This window comes from Myodes glareolus, chromosome 3 (genome assembly GCF_982192425.1).
Source record: "Myodes glareolus chromosome 3, mMyoGla1.1, whole genome shotgun sequence".
Lineage (NCBI taxonomy): Eukaryota > Metazoa > Chordata > Mammalia > Rodentia > Cricetidae > Myodes > Myodes glareolus.
In genome coordinates, this window is record NC_142028.1 from 49,973,989 (window position 1) to 49,995,602 (window position 21,614).

General features: G+C 44.3%; 1 protein-coding gene across 2 annotated transcripts in view; it reads left to right on the forward strand.

The window, feature by feature from the left end:
- Pdzrn3 (PDZ domain containing ring finger 3) overlaps positions 1-21,614 on the forward strand; it is a 224,755-nt gene that overhangs the window by 178,642 nt on the left and 24,499 nt on the right. The gene's annotated exons all lie outside the window — the stretch shown is intronic.

The following is a 21,614-nucleotide window of genomic DNA, read 5'->3' on the forward strand; positions in this document are numbered from 1 at the left end:
GGGATGTTTTCAGTACAGCCGGGCTAGCTTATCCTCATCTGAGTGGAGTGTTTCTTTTTAAATATTCAGCCCCATCTTGAACAAGGAGGTTTGACACAGTTCTTGGTAACCTAACAGTTAAGGATTTTTCTCTTGAATCATTCTGACTCTTAAAAAATAATTTCAGTTAAGCAGAAAATCACAGTCCTGTAAGTTTTTTTTAAACCGGCATGGTAAAATAACATTATTGTGAGCAAGAGAGTGGATTGCGTTTCTTGGTTTATAATATAAATGACCAGTTAATACATTTTTTTTAAGAGCCAGGCTTGACTTTAAAAAGATTTTGTTAGGTGGGTGTCATTTTTGCATGAGCCACAAGAGGGCGGGTGTCCCCAGCAAGACGGCTGAATGTGCTCCCTGCTTCTGGGAACAAAACCTAATGATACTGTGGTGACCCTGGGCAAATAAAAGGGTGTGTGTGTGTGTGTGTGTGTGTCAGCTTCCTGCAGTGAGACATATAAAAATGTAAACATTCCGAGGTTTGGAACTGTCCCACGAGAGAGAGAGAGAGAGAGAGAGAGAGAGAGAGAGAGAGAGAGAGAGAGAGAGCGCTCTTAAGTCTTAGAAATACACCTGGCTTCCAAGTCCATGCTCAGGACTTAATGGGACACAAATCCTGTTCCGAGCAGTCTAGGGATGTGTGGGAGGTTGGGGCAACAGTACTGCCACTACTGATGATCTGGTCCCCATCCCTGATGTCATCATGTGGTTTGTCCTCATCATATATGGTTGCCTGATAATTCAGAGGCCTTTTTTTTTTTTGAGTCAAACATTTAGAAATGAGCTGAGCAGAGTATGAGACCCCATCATCTAAACAAGGTGCTCTGTTAGACTTGGCTACTGCAAACGCAGTAAGTTAAATGGTAGTTTGCAAAACTCCATGCTTGGTGTGGGCTTTTACCAGCAGCAGCAAGAGTATTGTTTAGCTTCCATTAGGTGAGTTTCGTATACATTTGTAATAGCGGCACCTTCCAAATTCAGCACTACGATATCTACAGCAAAGCTGTGTCGACTTACTGTTTTATTCAACTATATTATTTGTGATCTTAATCCCCAACAACAGTCCCAAAAAAAAAAGGAATCTGGACTCTGTTTGGTTTTTACTGGGTGAATTTTGGTGGGGCTATTTCTGTCTGAAACGTCGTTCAATAAGTTGCTGATAAATGACTTCCATCTGAAGTACATGTTGTCAGCAGTTTAGGGAGCCATGCAGATTTATTTTCAGGGAGCCCAAACAACTTTTCAGACTGACTACCCTTGTGCCAGCTAAGTAAAATCCCTCCTTCCTCCTATTCTTTGGGTGTCCTCAACCATAGCATAGAGGAATTCATAAAACACTTGCAGGAATTAATAATTGCATCCTCACCCTTATTATGCAAAACCTTATTAGAACAGTGAAATTAAGGCTTCCATAAATTACAGTTCCAGAAAGTCCGGTGTGTCTGGCTTCAGTAAGCCTTCATAACAGCAACACAAAGAGGATCAAATATTCTAGGGCTCTGGCTTGATCCTTTTCCTCATTCAGAGATAATTCAAAGAGATGCTCTTCATTAGGGCCATTGGCAAGCTGCCTACAACTTCTTTGGGGGGCTGCTGTGAGCTTAATGGTGCAGAACAATGGCCTTGCCTCTAGTTGCACACATACCTTATTGTACCTGTAATCACATTAGAACAACAACTCACCAACTTGCCTGCTTGTTAAAGGGCGACACAAAGAATCCCGACACACCAGTGGTTGGCACCGTGCATTCAAGGATGTGCTGAGATCTTGGGGAATAGTTGAATACTTCTCAGGAGACAAGGCAAGCCTCCTCAAGCCCTAAGGCTTGTCAGATCAGTTGAGTACGGCAGTTCCTTGGGCTTTTACAGCTGCGGTATTCTAGTAAGGGCTTCAACATAGAATTTATGTCTGCTGGAAATGGGATGTTTAAGTTAGCAGCTGAAAACAGCCTATCAGATAACTTTGACCCCTAATTGAAGTAAAAGAAAAGAAAGCAGAAAAGAAAGGTATTTAAAGGTGGTGAACAGCACAATCTTCTGCTCAGGGAACTTGGAGAGCACAGAGAGCCTTGTGGCCTTGGTTCCAGGGCTGGAGATGGAAGCTAGAGAAGAATGGGTGCCACATTAGGGGTGGGAAGGAAGGAAACCAGGCATGGCAAGGTCTGTAGCACTGTTAGCTGGACACCTGTGATTCTGGGGCAGGGTAGGCGCCAGCTGTGCTAGCAGAAGTGGAATGGCAATCTGGGTCTTTTGCAGGTCTTCCTGGGGAAATTCAGGGAAGGGAATACAGCAGCTCAGAGACAGTGTCTGTCCTAAAGTCCTTTGTGAGTGTGTGCAATGGTAGTAGTCAATGATCTCTTGATAAGAAAAGGAAATAATTCTGGTAAGGGAATTTTCCGACTAGAAGTTGTAACTATCCCACTTCACTAAGATCTGCATACCAGTTTTTAAATGACAAGGAAAACACACTCACAAACATCCACATTACCTATAGCATGCGTAGTATGATATACTAATATTATAGTATAATACGCTAAATGCCAATCATCTGTTCTCCCATCAAATCCACACAGTAGCTCGAAGAGAGATGATATTATTATCTCCAATCAAAGATGAAGCAATTGACATGCAAAGGAATCATAAGTGGGGTTGGGTATCACATCTGCACCACAATTCCCAGGTCTGAGAACCTTTCTTTGTATAAATCATTTACAGCAATGTCAGTGAATACGTGAGCAACACTACAGGGAGACTCAGCAGGGATGAAGTATTTCTTCCTGGGCTAGAAAGGGGTTTGTAATGCAAGCATGAGGACCTGAGTTCGATCCCTAACACTTACAGAAGTCAGGCATGGCCGTACTTGCTTGTAGTCTCAGAACTGGGAATGCAGAGACAGGAAGAGCCCACAAGCCCAGGTCCCAGTGATAAAGCTTGTGTTAGAAAACAAAGTTGATGGATCCTAAGGAATGATGTCAGAGGTTGACCGCTGGCTTGTTTACACAGGGACACACATGACAGTCATACACATACATACAACACACAGGGAGAGAGAGAGAGAGAGAGAGAGAGAGAGAGAGAGAGAGAGTATTGAGATTGCTTTTGCCTTTGTGTGATTGAAGAGCCTGTACTATCAAGCAGATCCCCTTTCAACTTGTCATTTCATGAAAAGACACTCTGTGAAGCCATGAGGTGGATGTGTAGTGGGTAAAGAAGAAATGACCTCAAAAGTAGCAGAAAGGTCCCCCTGGCTTCCCGGACATTTCTCAGAATGGGTACTCTTAACAAGCCTGGTCCTTTGGCCCCCTCGGTAATAAGATTAAAGTTGCGCCTTCTACTGTAGAGCTGCTAGTTTTCAAAAAGCATATACTTTACCCAGAACACACCAGCTGGCCTTCTTTGCGACTCCTCCCCTATCAACCTATTAACCAGTAGGCTAGGAAAGCCCAGCTTTCTCTGGTAAATACAAATTAGAATCAGCAAGTTTATGAGGCAGGCTGGAAACTTGACTGCACACAATCCTGTTTTCATATTTAATTAGCTGCGTGCAATACTCAATTAGATGAGTTTACTGCTGCAGCGCAACTGTGAGTCTGCTGTGAATCAGCCGGGCCGTGGGATGATTAAGTATGGACAGAGTCACTGGCAGTTAATTGGATGAACATAAACTTGACCTCCACACAGCAGTGCTGAACCAGGCCAGGATTTCCTGCAAATGGGAGTGTGTTTGCTTAAGCAGCCTGTCAATGCTAAAAGCACTGTTTCTGATGCTGTTTTTCCCTCTGAATTCATTTCGGGGGAAACAGGTTGGAAAACAGAAAGCTTACCTGTCATTCCCCGCTGCTGGAGGAGGCAGAGGCAAAAGGATCATAAGTTTAGGAGTACTTGGGCTACAGAGTGAGTTCCAGGCCAGCTTATGTAACTAGTGAGACCCCTTTTGCAAATGCAAAGGTTTTTTTTTTTAATTAGTTTATCTCTTTCCACCTAAGTAAATTGAGACCCCATGAGCATGAAACTGTTTATGGTGACAAGAGGCACTATTTAAATGTATGTATCTATCACTGTGTGGTATTTTCTCATTGGTAAACAATGGATCATAAGTTGCTTTAATACTAAAAAAAATAGAAACAGAATGGCCTGAGATGGAACCAGGGCTTGCATGCCTGCATGCAGCCTTCCCACCATGCCCTTCCCACTACTGCATGCCTGCATGCAGCCTTCCCACCATGCCCTTCCCACTACTGCATGCCTGCATGGAGCCTTCCCACCATGCCCCACCTACTGCTGCCTCCCTTCCCCCCAGGCCCCACCCACTGCTATATCCCCACATACAGCCTTCCTACCATGTCCTGCCTGTTACTCTATCTCCAAACGAAACCCTTCCCCCAGGCGCCGCCCCCTGATGAATCCCTGCGTGGATCTTTTCCACCATGCCCTGTCCATTACTCTATCTCTGTATAGCAGGCTTCCATGCTCCGGTGCCAGTGTATCCCTACGCTGAGAATTCCCACTATGCCACACAATGCCACCGGGTCCCTATAAAGCATGCCACTGTGCTTCCAAGCACTTCGGTGTCCTGATATTGAGCATTCCCACAATGCCATGTAGCACTAATGTATTCTCACAGAGTACGCCTGCCGTGCCCTGCCCACCGCCATCTCCGCCATCTCCCTCTGCTTCATTCCCATGTTACCATATTAATGTTGCCTTTCCCATTACGCCATGAATGCAGGAAGTCTCGCCATTCTCCAGCTATTTTCACCTGGGCACACTGAATTCTTTGGCGTTTTTGAGGAATAGGAACAAGAAAAGAAATAAGTACGGTAACTAGACATCCGGAAAGAGAAGGAGGAGCTGAAGCCAGTGGCTGTGACTGGACCCAGGCAGCGAGAATGGAGTCCGGAGGGGGCTGCATTACATTCATTGTTTTGTTCGCTTGGCCCTAGGGCTCGATCAACCCACCATCCATGTGCCAAGGATCTTCCATTCAGTCTGTGGTGCTCATTGACTCTCTGGCGCCATCCTAATAAAGGGAACTGCTTAATGGTGGCCTCCGGAGCTGTACATCACTGGGCCCCTTCTAATGTCTCCCTAAGCTTCTTGCTGTGTCCATCTGCCCTGGTCCTGGGGTCCCCCTTTCAGTACCCGTATCTCCATTCTCACCTCCCTCCTAAGACAGCCGTGGGCTTTCCCTTCACAGACCGTTAACCAGGAAAGTCCTCTCCCTACACGGTTCATCTCTGTATGGCTTCCTCCTAGGACGTTCTACAACTTCCTTGTCCCCTGTCTTCAGCCCTGCCTCCCCACCTCAGAAAAATGTCAACCCCCTGAGGTGCTTCGCATTGTTCTCCGGGATGCCCCAGTCCTGCTACATATCAAGCCATCAAGCCCTCTTTACCAAATTCTGAAGGAGAAATGTATGAAATGGTCCCACTTTGGTCTGAGATGGGTTTCAGCGATGACAGATGAGCCCACGTCCCTATGAGGAGGGGGCATTTTCTCATGAGGCAGGTGTCATAGAGCTACAGGAGAAACAGCTGCCCTTTACCCTGGGTCCCTGCCACCCACTTACCATGGCAGGTAAGAAGAGGAAACATATGAAAGGGAAAAGAAATGCAGGTTTAATAACTGAGTTCTATTGTGTTTGTTAATTACGCAGGAGGCGTCACAGTTAAATGGCCAGGTATACAGAAAAGAATGCCCTCCGCTGTTCCGAGCAATGGCTCACCTGTGTTCATCTCCTGTATTCTTGGACCACTGTGTGGTCAAGCAAGAAAACAGCTTGGGTCTCTAAGCCAGGAAAACTGACTTCTAACAGAAGCACCTTCATTTATGTGACAGGTGTCACAATGTTGGTGAAATGTAGTCAGGCTGAGCTGTTGACCGTCAAGCGCTGCCCTGACAAATGTCAGGAGCGAATTTGTCCTACTCAGAATGGCCCCCTTTTCCTCGAGCCACCAAGGGCACACAAGGGCACACTGAATTATGAGTGCATTGGTAAACTCCAGAGAAAGGGTCCCTTTGCCTTCTCTGGTCACCTGCCTAGCAGAGAAGTATTTTCCAAAGGCATAGGATTATATTCATCAGTTCACAATAAAGAACAAGCTGAGATGCTCCAGAAATGAAGGGAAATTATTGGCAGAAATGCGCAAGTGCCTTTGCTTCCTACTTTTGATTTGAGTTAAGAGTAAAGACAGAAGACAGTTTATCTGGCAGTGTGAGACTATTTGTCACAAGTTGTCAAAGATGGTCCTGGAGCAGCAGGATCCTCCCCTGAGAGCTACCGAGTCACCATGTCTGGCGCTGGTGTCCCATGAGCCCTCAGGAAGGACGGTCCATGTTCACGCTGGTCTCACGTCTAGGTGAAGCCAAAATTCCTGGAAGAAACTGGACTAACACTTTCTGGCAGGTTTGCAGAAGCCCTTGTTAGATGCGTAGGCAGCACAGAAGTCGCGTTGCACCAGACGGAAAGTTTAACCATCTGTTGGCTTTAAAAAGTTCTTTTCCTTGGGAACCTGTTGTTTTTCAGTATTTCACTCAAGGCCTCACACATGCCAGGCAAACACTTGACTAACTTACCCAAACGCCACCATCTCCCCAAATCCATGCTCAATAACATTTTTAAAGGAAACTATGCACTAATCTTCAGTTCACATATGTAAAATAGAAGGTTACTGTAGTTTCGTTCGTGAAAGCCAATCATACTTAGTCTGTGTGCACCCACAGTGCCGCCATTGGCCTTCCTCACAGCAGCCCCTCTGCAGCAGCATCCTCCCTCCTGCTTGGGCAGACATGCCCCTCCCAATAGAAATTAGGACAGTAATATAATTCATTTCCATCAATGTGGATGGCTACGGGCAGACTTCTCCTGCCAGAAGAGAATGTATTTTTCAGACAGACACTGATACTCCTTTGAATCTTCGTTTTCAGAAGTCTGGGAAGGAGTAAGTTTGGGTAGGGATATCCTTCTGGAGACAAGTCATATAGCTATGACCGTAATGATGAGACATGAAGGCTAACATCACTTCCAGGGGAGATAGTTCAGGTTCCATTCTCACTGGATCCGCCAATGAGGCATCAACGGCTGGGGCTAGGAAATAGCTTAGGGCAGAGAACAGCCCAAGGTTCCATTCCTAATACCACAAAAAGAAAAAAATCATTGACGAATTTTATTAGTTACTTTCCCTTTCAGTGATTAAATATCTCATCAAAACCATCTAAGGGAGAAGAGCTTGTTTGGGTGCACAGTCTTGGGGTACAGACCATCATGGTAGGAATATGGCAGCTAGACCGTGAAGCAGCTGGCACACAGCTATAGCCAAGAATCAGAAAGATGGTATTGTTGGCATCTAGTTCTCTTTCTCCTTCTCATGCAATCCAGGACCCCATCCTGTGGGGTGGTACCACCCACATATCCAGGAAGGGGCTTTGCTGCTTAGTTAAGCCTTCCTGGGAACACCTCATACACATACAGGTGTGTTTCCACAGTGCTCCAAAGTCTGTCAGGTTGACATAGGTATGGGTGTAGGTATAGGTATAGGTGTAGGTATAGGTATAGGTATAGGTGTAGGTATAGGTGTAGGTATAGGTGTAGGTGTAGGTATAGGTGTAGGTATAGGTGTAGGTGTAGGTATAGGTGTAGGTGTAGGTATAGGTATAGGTGTAGGTATAGGTATAGGTGTAGGAAGGAAAACATTGAAGGGAGAGTATTTATTACCTACATCAGACCTCCCTTATCCATACATCCACTTTGGGAAGATACACCTACAACGTAGCTAGTGATACTTCTTCTGAGGGATTGTATTGTCATCTACAGCTGTGTCTCCCATTGCCAAAGTCATTCACATCATCACAAGAGGAAAAGTGAACATAGTCCGACAAGAAGTTCTACTAGGTCACACATGGATGAGTTCAGTACAGTATGTGGTATTTCATTAGTTGTTAATTCCTTACTGGGTCTTTGCCATAGGTATTATCATATGTAGAAAAATACAGCGTGTCTTCTAGTGGGGGGGTTCAAAATAAATCTCCTGTGAATTGGGAGGTGTTTGGTGGGCTACAACCACCGGTCTTTAGAGTTTCACTAATGCTTTGTTTTCTATTGCCAAGAGAGACATTGTTGCTTATGCTTGACTTTTCCTTCTTGCCCGACACTTGGTGTCATTGGACTTTCTAATTTTTCAAGTGACTGTGGAGAGGGGTAACTCCTGGTTATTGTGTCACCTCAGCCTGATTTTTGTTGGGGTTCCTGATTTTATGTGTAATATATATTTTCTATTTCTGAGTTTCCTTTTGGTGTGTGAAATGGCTGCTAAAGTTTTATTTCTCTGTTGAGTTTTCCATTTTTTTTCTCTTGGCTTTTGGGATTTTTAAGAGTACAGCCTGTGTACCAACTCATTAGATTGAAGTATTGCAAAGTCTCTTCCGTACATGAAAGGTTTGTGTGTCTCTCTGACATCTTTCAGGGAACCAAATGCATCTTTTTTTATTGTGGTTTGCATTTTGTGTCTGTTAAGTGTGTTTTCTACCTCAGAGCCATAAAGATGGCCTCCTTTATTCTCTTCCATGCATATTTTATAAGTTTATGCACAGATTTACATCAGTCTTGTCTTTCTGGGGTTTTCTTTTGTGTATGATACAATGCTAAAGTTCAACTTCATTTTTTTCATACGTGAATTTTCTAGTAGCCCTTCAATAAAAGTCCAACTCTTCACCCATGAAGAGGAATTGCCAGTTTCTTCATGTATTTGAACCTGCTCCTGGCTTTTCTGTTCTGTCCTGTTGATCAGTGCAATTCAATGACTATTGCATGGCTCTATAGTTATGCTGTAATTCTTGATGGCTAGGACAACAAGTCCTTCCCCAAGGCCACTTTGTTTGCTGGAAACTTTGCTCATCTGTGAACATGTGATGCTCAACATGTCAATCAAACTGGCAATGTGTTGTTAGTGTTTTTCTCAAGAGGTAGTGAGTTCAAATAGGTATCCTTGCACCTTGGATGTCTTTGCATTTACTCAATATGTAGTACAATTATTAAGAAGAGACCCAAGAACGTATATATTTAAATCTCTCCCTACCCCAGATCCTGAAGGGATCTAAATTATAAATAGGAATAGAGAGAAATGAGATTGACTGGCTACAAGATCTTGAAAAAACATAAAATGTGCTCCCAAGATGGCTCAGTAGGTAAAGCACTTGCCACATAAATCTGATGACCTAAGAACCCACATAACAGTGGAAGGAGAGAATTGACTCCACAAGTTGTCCTCTGACCATCACACATGTGACAAGATGCACACATGCCTCCCCCACTGCCACACACAGGATTCACGCACACAATTTAAAAAGATGCAAAAATTGTTTTTGCAAAGTAATAAAATGTTGGATGGCAGCCCACCATCCTGGTACTTGGGAAGGGTGTTAGAAACAAAAGATCCCTAACACTCAGGCTAGCTAGATAACTAAATTGGTGAGCTCTGGTGTAGGGACCCTGTCCCAGCAGATATAGAGTGAAGTGTGATCAAGGAAGGTGCCTGGTGTTAACCTCTAGTCTCCACACATGTGCAAGCACACATGTGCCTTACATATATATGCACAAACATATATATATGCATGCATAAACAATGCATGTATCTAAATGTTTGGCTGGTGATATAGCTCAGTGGTAAAGTACATGAATGAGACCCTAAGTTCAAATACCCAGGATTGCAAAAGAAAGAGAAAGGGGAAAGGAGAAAGACGTATAAAATGCTGCTTTAATTTTTCTTAATATAAAATGTTCGGCAGTAAAATTTCTCTCCCATGCTATAGCATTTGTTGCAAAAGAAAGAAGGCATCTGTCAGACTCCAGTTAGAACTCGTCTTTTTATACACACTTTCCCAGCATTTGCATGCTTCTAGCTAAAGAAATATGAAGAATCAAACATGCCTCTTTTGTGAAAAGCAACACATGACCTGAATAACACAGGCAAGATTTCCTCTGCACAGCTTCCGACCAATGGGAGCAGAGTTAATTTGAGAGACATCTGGGGGAATCACAGTTTTTCTCCTAGCGTGTTAAGCAGTTTACCCTGACAGACACGCTTCTGTTTTACCATACGTGGCAACCATTTACTCCCCCACCCACCCACAGTGCCAAGGCATATTACATTAGAAGTGGCATGCATCTTAATAAAAGGAAACTCGGAAGATTACAAGTCAATTTTGCTTTATCAAGCAGCTGTTTTCTATATGGGGCATCGCAGAAAGGTAGAGGGAAGTTAGTCTCCTCAGTAGCAATATTTTCAGCAACAGGAGGTGAAAAAGCATGTCAATACCTCCCCCCATCCATCGTCACCATCCTATTGCACATCTACATTGCACTCTTCCTTGCATAACCATTGCATCTACATTGCACTCTTCCTTACCTGGTTATGAAACAACTGTTGGCCAGAGCTTGTGGAACATGCTCTCTGCATCTTAGACACCATCTACTGCGCTCTCCATACATAGGCCGTAGCCATGTGTTTCTGACAAGGATGTCTTCTGGTTTCCCTGGAGTTGGTATTCCAACCCCCGCCCTCCCCCCCCCATGTTTTTTTCTTTCTCTCCCTGGAAAGTTTGTGCATCTAACATTTGTAGTGTCAGGCTAGGTATTTAAATTCTGTGTTGTCCGGGTGTCTGCTTCACTTCTCCCAGCAATGTAAACAAAAACATCTCACTGAAGGGTCTGGGACGACAAAGTATCTATTCCGACAAAGTATCTATTCCTCAGGGTGAGAGGAGGGAAGAAATCACCAGTGAGAGAGGAGCATAAGAAGTTGAGCCTCTTCCCAACCAGCTGAGGGTTTCAGAACCAACCTGACTCCCTGTCTAACCACAGTTAAGCAAACCTGAGGGTCGTTCAGTGCTATATTTTTTAATCTTTGAAATGCCAGTGAGGACCCAGCACAAGACCTGATTGTCATCCTCATGATACACTACTGTGAATGACAGTCGCGTACATAGTTTATGGCAGGACTCTCACGCCGTCCTCACGGCACCCTTCCAAGTGCACACTCCCTTGTTCACTCTGTGTAAAGATGAGACTGCTGGGGCTACAGAATGGCTGACTGGCTGGGGTCACCCAGCCAGGAGATAACGGAGACAGGATCATGACAGGAGACTGTCTGACTCAGTGACAGGTGGGATATGGGTTCCTCCAGTACACACAAATAGATCTCTCCTACCTGGTCTCATAGCCTATTATGGAGAGAACAGTCCCTGTCTCTGAGTGGCTTGCATTCTAGAGAATGACGAGGCAGAGAGAAGAAGTTATGCTGGTATAGTGCCTCGGCTTTGTGTGGTTCTAGAACTCACCGCGTGCACACAAGAAGTAGTGCTGTTTCCTTCCTTGAGACAGAAGTGATCTGCAGTTTGCAGGTGACGTGGGGTGTGGGGTGATGTCTTACTCCCTTGCGAGTCCACCTGGGTGTTGTTGGAGAAGGAGAGGGATTCCACTGCACATTGTCCAAGTCTAGAATCACCAGGTTGTCCCAAAGAACTGATTGATGAAAGCCTACTGCGTTCTCCAAGCCACAGCTGAGGGAGAGACACTGAGAGCCCTGGTATCATGGGCCACATCATGAGGTGCCCTTTTCCTCTGTGTCATTATTGGGGGATCTGGGAGATCTGGAGTGGTCTTGTGGCTGTGACTGAGCAGTTGTGGGGAAAGGTGCCTGGGCCTCTGTGAACCTTACAGTCTCCCTTCAAAGCCAAAGCCAAAGCTCTTCTACTGGGTGCTGGGAGCATTCGTCTGTGCTGTCTGGGGACCCTAAGACCTGGGCGTCTCTGAATGCCAACATGTCTGATGAACACTGGAGGCTCTGGGAACCAGAAGAGAAAGCAGTACTAGAGGGAATGAGAACAGCCAGGCTTCCAAAATTGGGGGTTATCGGTGTCCATGGAGACAGGTATAATGAGGGATGTGTGTCTAGTAAGGCCAACTTTCTTGGACATCATCGGGTATCATTGGTGCTAGGTCATTTCTTTGAAAGGAACAATGGAGAATGGGCTTTAGGGGAAATACGTAAGAGCAAGACGTCTTTGAAACGCATAGTTCACTAGGAGAAAGTGTCCTGATTTCAGTACTTCTTCAGGCTATCTGTTGAACACATCCATTCTACCAGATAGAGACAGTCACTGGGCATAATGTCAAACTTGCAAGGTTACCGTCTTCACAGTCCTTTCCACCCAGAGTGGGAGAGACATCCATTAAGTTCTCCCAGAGCAGTGATGGCCCATGACAAGGGCTAGGAGCACCAAAGAGCCTGAGACCCAGGCATTGTGGCTGGAAACATGAAGCTGTGACCTGGACAAGGCTCCAGGACAGAAGAAGCCTGTGCTCTCCAAGGGCAAGTGTCTCAGTAAAGGTTTTCTCGTGTGCACATCTCACACGATGTGCCAATCCAGAGCAGGTTTTGTTTCCTTGGGCAGTCTGGCGTTAAGCACGTACCACCCTAGTTAGCACATATGCAAATACTTAGAGAAGCAGACAGCACTGTGTGACCACAGTGTATATTTAAATGAAAGCGTGTCTGAGGAAAGCAATAAAAATATTAAACACAACCCCATCCTGATAAAGAGCTAATATAGGGGAAATGAGGCTTGCAGTCACCAACCTAGCATGCATATTTGTTTAGAGCTGTCCATCCACCCGAAGCAAAGATAGCCTGTGCTGTACAGTCTAGACTGCAGTGCCCAGGACAAGGACATGGCCAGAAATTACCTCTGTGCACATTAAGCCATGCTACCATGCTTGCCCATAAGGGCATCTGTAAGTCTGGATGAAATGAGGTCAGAGCCAAGCTTAGAGAGCTGCGTACTGTTGATTTCAAACTCCGCTAAGAAGAGATTTAAAGGGAAAAAAAAATCCCAGACCCAAACAAAAGCAGGGGGAAATTTACTGTTGCTTAAAGCAACTAGAGCAATGTGTGCATCCTCCCATGGCTGACTCCACCACTCCCTGCGATGGGAATCCAGGTTTTTGCCGCTAGCAATCTCATTGCTTTGCTCAGAGCCACATAACACTCAGCTGAGGGGGAGCTGAGAGTCTGTCTCCACCCAGCTGGGCAGCCTGGCTCACTGTACTGAATCATCAGCCCCAGCCTCTCCTTCTACCCTCCGATAGCTTGTGCTGTAAACACTTAGTTACATTTCTTTTTCCAACCTCAGCCTCCAAGTTCTCACCCGACTCCTCCATCTCCTCTCTCTCTCTCTCTCTCTCTCTCTCTCTCTCTCTCTCTCTCTCTGGAAAACCCCTCCGTTTCCTAGCATTCTAATTGCATTATCAAGTGTTTTGTTTGGTTCATTAACTCCTTCCCAGATGATTTCCTCCTGGTAGATTTCTAGCAAACTCCACCATTGTCTAATAAATCATCTTAGCAATGCTGCAGGTTTTTCTCTCTTGGAGAGACTGTATCCACAATGCTAATTCCTACATCCCACAAACACTTGGATTCTGCCTCCTTTCAGAATAGTAGTCCTTTGGGGGGTCATGATGAAAACAGTTCAACAGCAAATGAGAGGATGCTGGAGTGAGCTAGGCTAACCCCTAAGGTTATCAGTGAGAGCTCTGCTGGAGTATTCCAGAGGTTATTTCCTCTCATCAGACTTGCAGGCTACAGAAACAGTTCAGTTGGTAGAGTGCTTGCCTAGTAGGCACAAAACCCTGGGTTTGATCCTCAGCACTAAATAAATCAGCTGTGGTGGCACATATCCATAATCCCAGTCCTTAGGACCTGGAGTCAGGGGGATCGGAGTTCAAGGCCAGCCTTAGCTTGGAGGTTACCCTGAGCTAAATAAGATCTTGTATCAATGAAAAAATAATAAAGATACCCTCGTCTAGTGACCTCAGTTAAGAGACTTCTCTGTATGACTGCTGCTGGACCCAATAGTCAGGGGTTGTCCCAGAGGGCCCACCACCCAGATACAATATCACCATGTAACCAAAACAGAGACAAGAAAATGAAATCAAGAGGGTTTAACTGAGTATCCATTGGGTGGGAAAGGACTCAGGGTCCATATCCTGCTTCCAAGATGTAGCAGGATGGTTAGGGAAGAAGGGGTGGAACCATGTCTAAGAAGATGGCTAATGTTCAGGCAGCCCGTTTGAGGTCATCAGAAACAATGCAAGAGGCCTTAGTGTCAGGCTAACAAGGCTCCTGAGATAATAAAGGAGAACATCATGGCTGGTGGGGTGGCTCAGTAGTTCAAGTTCTTTCTACCCAAGTGTGAGGATCAGAGTTCAGATCACTAGCACCCACGTAACAAGTAAGTCGAAGGATTACATGTCTGTAATCCAAGCCCTGGGGAGGAGGCCAAGGTACTTGGGTCCTTAGTGCTCTCATTGGCCACCCAACCTAGCTGTAAATTCAGTGAGAGACCCTGACTCAGAAAACAAGTTGGAAAGTGATCGAGGACAACCTCTGACTATAGAGATAGAGATAGAGATATAGTCTCTGTCTCTGTCTAAAACACAAGTGCATAAACATACACAAAATCACGGTTCAGAACAATCCTCCAACTTTCATTAAGGCCCAGGAAGGCTCTGAGGCTCCTTCCTGTGGCTCTGTACCAGGTTGTTAACTCTAAGGATGTGTTGCTACCATTGAACCAGCTGGCACACACCTCGCAGGTCTTGTAGTCTTTGAAGCCAGTTTGCACTCCCCAAAGAAGACATTTTTTTTTTTAATTTCTGCCTCCTTCTACAAACATGTCACCACTCCTGCATCCCTGATGTTCTCTGGCGCTAAAATATGGAATTATTTTGCCATCCTCATTTTCAGGATCTAATCACAAAAAGCAAGAATCAATTATTATAATGTGGCCGTTCTTTAAAGCCCTTCAGCAGCCGCAAAGTTGAGAAGGCAAGTCATTTTATTTCCTACTTTACAGGTGATAAATACCCAAGAATGTCACCATCATTCTTCTTGTTCCATTCGTCAGCCACATTTATAAATCTCTGAGAAAGAAGTACAAACTTAACTTTGTTTTTGATTCATGGCGGTTCTAAATCTCCCCCATCACCATCTCCAGAGTCAGGCATCTCCAGTCACTCCCATTGGCTCTTCCTGCACAGCCAATAGTTCCCAGAATTCTGCAGTAATTTCTCATGGTGGCCATTCAGTACCTGCATATTTCAGTGGAGACAACTTAGGATTTATATGTTCTAGTAATAAAAGTTGTCTCTGTTCAAAGGGAAGGGCTTCAACAAACTATGAGTATTCTGGAGGTTCAGTAGACATACGTCAGGTTAGTGTTCAGGCAAGCCCTGCAATGGAGTACTCATAAGTGTTATACATGGTACTGGAGCTGCGAGCTTGCAAGTTTTGGTTTTGATTTGTTGGAGTTAGGGTAAGTTGGTGTTTTGTTTTGTTTGTTATCATTGTTGTTGTTTGGTTTTTTTGAGGCAGGTTTCCACATGGCAGGAGCTGGCCTCATACTCACTAAGTAGTTAAGACTGGCCTTCACCTCCTCATTCCCCTGCCTCATTTCCCATCGCTGGGATAATAGACATGTTCTATTATGTTTGGATAGCTTTCAAAAACAAAATCAAAACAGGACACAAAGTTGGTATGGAAATGTGGACAGATCTTCAAGGGGCTGGGGAAGGGAGTAAACATGATCAAAACACATTATATGGAATTCTCAAAGAACTGATCCAAAATTAGAAATGATTTTTACACAAGGTAAGAGAAGGAAATATCTTCCTCTCCAGCCTAAATTTCCCTACCAAGCTGAACAGAAATCACAATTAAAACATACAGGATTTGAGCAGGGTTCAGGAAAAACCAAAGTTTTGTGCTTTGGTTTAGTGCCCCTTCCCCCACATGCAACACTGCTCTCCATAGTGACCCCACTGGTGTGACTGTGGATCCGTTGCTCTAAGGAAACCTGAGCAAAAGGGGTGACCTCCTACCTGCAGAGTCCAGACCTGCAGTCTGCTGCCTGGGAAAGGGGGATGGGAGAGAGAAAAACCATTCTCTGTGGAAATCATAATAAAAATGTAGAGAATCACTAGTGTGTTTTGAACTGTGAAGCGCCGCAATATTTTCTACTTTCCTGGCAAATTTACATATATCGCAATACACATATAGTATATAATAATATAATAATAATATGGTGTGATATTAAATATACTTAATTAAAAGATAGGGGAAAGAGTAGCAAATAAATGAGGTGGGACACATGTTGATATGACTATAGCAATTGTTTCATTTTATATATATATGAATATTTATAAACCTATACTTTCAATATACATTTAATGTGTATTAATAATAAAATTTGGTGTAAAATCAAAATTTTTAAAAAGCCATTTCATGTGCACCTTCTAAGGGTCCTCAATGTGCTTGTGGTCTCAGTACTTCACAGCCCTCACTCTACCATCCTGGTCTTTCTGTTCACAAGGTTCTCCTCATCAGCATGTTGGGTCTCGCCTCAGGACCTTTGAATATGATTACACTCCTATCTGAAGTATCCTCTTCCTCCTTATCTCTCTCTTTCTCATCCTATTTGCGCTCACCACCTCTTGCTCATGAAAGCTCCCTCTGCCTAGCACTTGCTCCTCTACCCCCTCCACATTCTCACTCCTTCACCCACTAGTGGACTTACTATAGGCTGCCTTCTTCATCAGACTATGAAGTCTGTGGGAGCAGCTCCCACATCTGGCTTTGCTTGCCTTTAGGGCCATAGCATCACGGGTTATTAACTAAATGGATGAGCCACTGCGTGTAAAATACTATGCATAGTGGGTGGTACACAGAAGATGCTCGGAAGTGCTAAACATCATCATTAACTCGGAGAAGCAAAAAGTGGCTGTCACTAGGCACCTTTGTTTGGTCCGAAGAGCATTTAAAATTCTTACTGTAGTTCATAATTATTCTAATCTATTTAAAATGTTGTTGGAGAGACAAGATGACAACTCTTAGAGAAGAGAAGGGAGAGCACCTATTTCTCTGCTTCCAGTGGCCTACCCCTAGGCTGGCACCAGGTTATCAGCTGATCTGGGGTTCAGTGTCCATGGGTGTGCACTTCAAGCATGTGGTTTCATACAACAACGCTTTCTTGAAGCATCCTACCACAGTCCTTCCAGTGGATGTTTTGTCTCCTGAGATAAACCACTTGGCTATGCAAAGCCAAAATTAGTTTTGAACCAAGTACTACATGTCATGACCCTCCTCTTTCTTTGGATGGAAAACAAAGGAAGAAGAAGAAGAAAAAAACACCCAATCGCTGGTTGTTTGGGTTACTCTAAAATTTTGAAAAACAAGTCTGTAAGAGCTAGGAAATCAGTTTGTAGCAGATCTTTGTTAGCTTTGATTTTCCTGGCGTCCTTTGGTTTGTTGCTGACCTTTGTGTTATGTAAAGAAAGTGAGGAAATTTCATTATCCTACTAAGAAAAACTTGTGAAGTTGAGGACATTACATCCAATAAGCATTTTTTAACATTTGCTCTATGGCTCTGCCTCTTTAGGACTGAAGGGCTTCTAAATGTATGATGTTGCTCTCATTTTTCCCCATTTTAAGAGACGGCTGACATCGCTTTTGTCCTGACTGCACCGTTTTCATTGGTGTTCCATCAGAAGAGCTCATAAAACACCTGGAGGGTGTTTGTAGGGCACATGCACACCGAGATTTGATGTGACAGCTCAGAAAGAAATGCATTGACAGGCAGTGTCAGACTCCCTTTGCTTTCAGCCTCTCTACCATTGAGCAGACAGGGATAGGAGTGGGTATCCAAAACTGCTGCTTATCAAACATGGTGCCATTATGGAAATGATTCCTGGGGAAGGTCATTAAACTAGGCTCATCGGATCCCATGGCCAAGCCCAGGCATCTGCACCAAGGTGCATACAAACGAACAGTGTCCTTTGCAGGGGTGTTTGCTCTTTACCCAAGCATCTTTGTTGTTGTTGTTGATGATGATGATAATGATGGTGGTGGTAGTTTGGGTTTTTATCCAGAGTCAACTTCTCCTCTCCACGATGCTGATAAGGGTACCTTTCCCTACACTTCATACCTCTGACTTAACACCTGAACCTCCCAGGGCTCAGGTCAGATGACAGCCTACCAACCACATGTCTCAGGGGTAACAGTGTGTCTGGGGCCAATCCAATATTAACGTTCATGAGCACTCTAACATTTAGGAATTGCTTAGCTAACCGGGCTTTATTTCTGCATCCAAGATGCAAGGCTTGTTAATCCTACCTACTTCTTGGTGGGCCTTACTATGAAGACAAGACTGTGATGGTCATCTTGACTATCAACTTACTCACTTTAAGAAACAGAGTATTAGGGAAGTACACATTTGGGTATGTGAATAAAAGTTTGTCCAGAGGAAATTGAGTGAGGGAGGAAAGTCATCCAGAGTGTTGGGAAAGGGGAAGCTGACTGAGCAGTGGTGCTTCCTGACCCTCCCAGATGTGAACAAGTAGCCTCCTGCCACCACGGCTTCTGTTATATAGTCCCTGCCTGGGGACCGCACCTCAGACTGTGTCACAGAATGCTCTTTTACTTTTCGGTTGCTTCTTTGTCAGTTTTTTAAAGACAGCCATGAGAAAAGAAGCTGATCCAAGGATCAGATCATATATGCAAAACATTTAGTTCTGTGTGCGACCCAGAACAGGCACCGAGGACATGGGATTCAGAATGTCAAGCCTCAGATGGACCCCAGGACCTAGAAACATATCTCTCCTGGGATTTCTTGGGTGATTTGTTTGGAATTTGGCTTTTCCTCGCATTTTCCAGATGGAATGTTTAGTTCTGTCTAATATTAACTCCTGGGTTACTGAGCTTTGATCACTCCTACTTTATCAGCATGTGGAGCGTTCCCTGTGTAAATCAAGTCATTGAAGACAATGATCAACATCACAGAGTGCTTGCTATGATCCAGGCCGTGGGCAGTTTCTCTGCAGAGTCTGCTTAATTCTGTCAACACCCTAGTTAGCTGGACCCTGCCATTAACAAATCTCATAGAAGTAAACTAAGACACTGTGATCTGAATACCATGCTTGAGATGACAACGCACGTAAGTGCCTTCTACCCAAGCACTCAGGCCACAGCCCAAAGTGTGAACTTGACATTGACTTTAGTCTATTGATACTCCAGCTCTTACACATCTTCCTGAGGATCCATGGAGATCATCCCTGACACTTAAATCATTATGGTGACATAAATGCAAAGCACTACTCAATGCTCTTTTTAACATTATTTAAAATTCCTCACATCAACAGTTCTGTGGAGAAATCTGTTTGTGTTGAGGGGGGAGGAAGGGAAGATTGATTTTTAGAGGCTTGAGGGTAGACTTTTTCTTTCAGGCGGTTCTCGAGGAGAACACCTAATGAACTAAAAGTTTATGCAAGCGATTTCTGAAAGCAGCAGAAGTTTACACCAGAAAGATGAAATAGTGCTCTACGCTTCAGATATGGCGCTTGCACGAGCCTACCAGCCTCTCCTCCCTCAGTGTGCCCACATGTGCTTTCACAGTTAGATGTAAAGCCAGTAATGTTGACTTTAAAAACAGCAAAGCTCAGCTGATCTCAGCACTTGAAAGACTGTGACTGGATGATCAAGAACTCAAGGCCATTTGGGCCAATGTAGCAAGACTTTCTCAAAACCCCCAAGACTAGAGAGGTCACAGGACTCTTTCATAACAAGTGTAGGATCCTGGATGGTTTGGTTGTTTGTTTCGGGGTTTTTTGTTTGTTTTTGTTTGTTTTGTTAGCACCTAAGAAATGCTTTTGAAGTTCATCAGTGTCTATCTTGAACTTGGCCCAAAGGGAGAGCCTTGCCAGCCCTTCTGTCCTATTCTGCTGGCAATCACAGCCTCTCCGATTCCTCTCCTGGCCAAGCACGCTGCCACTGCTCAGCCAGAAGCGGTAGTCCCGCAGAGCAGAGGGTCTGGTGTTGTTATTTCCATTGTGGGTATATGGAGAGCCGGCTTTTCTTCACCTGAATGACCCCACCTTGTCTCTGACAGTTCAGAACCCAGGGACAGGCGATGAGCTTGCCCAGAGCCTCCTTACCCTTCTTCAGCGCACCAGTTCCTTTCTGCAGCACATCCTTAGCCCCAAAGCAGACAGTACTGTGACGCTGTATTGAGCATATAAAGCAATGTTCCCGTATAACTTGAAGTCCCAGATGCTCTCACTAGACATCCGTGTGCTTTATACTGGCACAGTCACTTGGGTATCGACACAGACTACAGGGAGATGGGGCCACTGGCACGCCTTGTTCCAAGTGGCCAGCACTAGGTGTCCTAGCAGACGTTGCTCAGCTGCATTGACTATCACCTTCCAATAGCGTGAACCCATGTGCATTCTGGGCACTCGTCAAACATGCTGAGTTTAGTGGACATGTAGGGGCCATGTTTAAAATGAGATTTTGTGGTAATGATGTCAAGGCTAGATGCTAAAGAGAGGGGTGAGATGCGGAACAATATAGGACTGTTACTAGAGAAGGAAGCATTTAAAATATTTAAGGTGTATTTTCAAATAGGTGCCTGTGTGACTTTTAGTATCTATTATTTTAAAATACATCAACTTATTATTCAGTGGCTAGGCATCAGATTATATTCTTACTTAGGAAAAACAAAAATGATTTAAAATGCTCAGTAGCTAAGTTAGACACGAGGAAGACTCCTTAAAAGAAGAAAAGGAACTCCTAGGAAGGAACTCGATGGCAGGGCACTTCCTGGGCTGACTATGTGCATGCCCCGAGTTTGAACCCCAATATCACATAAAAAGTTTACTCAGGCTACAAATTCAGTGGTGGGGGACACTGGAAAGGAATAAGGGGGAATTTTGCAGGTGAGGAAACTCCTAAGACAAGTTTAGAAACTCCCAAGGACACTGTCTGAGGTGTCTGTTAGAGTCCAGACTACCCATGTAGGTTCAAGTGGTTACTGCATAGGAACCCAGATCTCTGTAACTGTAGTCTGTGTGTGTGTGTGTGTGTGTGTGTGTGTGTGTGTGTGTGTGTGTGTCTAGGTCTCTGTGTATGTCTATATATCTATGTGTGTCTGTGTGTCTGTGTCTGTGTGTCTGTCTATAGTCTGTGTGTCTGTATGTCTATCTGTATGTCTGTGTGTCTGTGAGTGTCTGTCTATATGTCTGTGTGTCTGTGTGACTTTGAAGGGTAGTGCCATTCACAGCAGCATGATCTTTAAACACCATTTGTCCGTCAAGGTACATATTTTTTCTTAACAGCCATAACGCCTACATTTTAGAGAAGTCGCCTTCTACTCCTTGCACCCTGAAGCAGATCATAAATTTGAAATAAATTAAGACACATAGAAGTTTCCTGAATTAAAAAAAAAATTATTCAGCCTAAGCCAGGGCCTGAAACCTTTACCTCTCTCCCCCACCGTGTGGTTTATCATCACCTCTTGATTCAGTGGAGTCAAAGTTTTAATTAGTTTGACAACAGAGGTATGATATTTTATAAAATGGAACCAGTGCCCCTGTATTTAATTAAATGATTCCTATAAAAGTTGGAGTTTAGCCAGGGGCACAATTTATAGCAGTTGCGCTTTAAAAACTACATTAGCATTTTACGCTG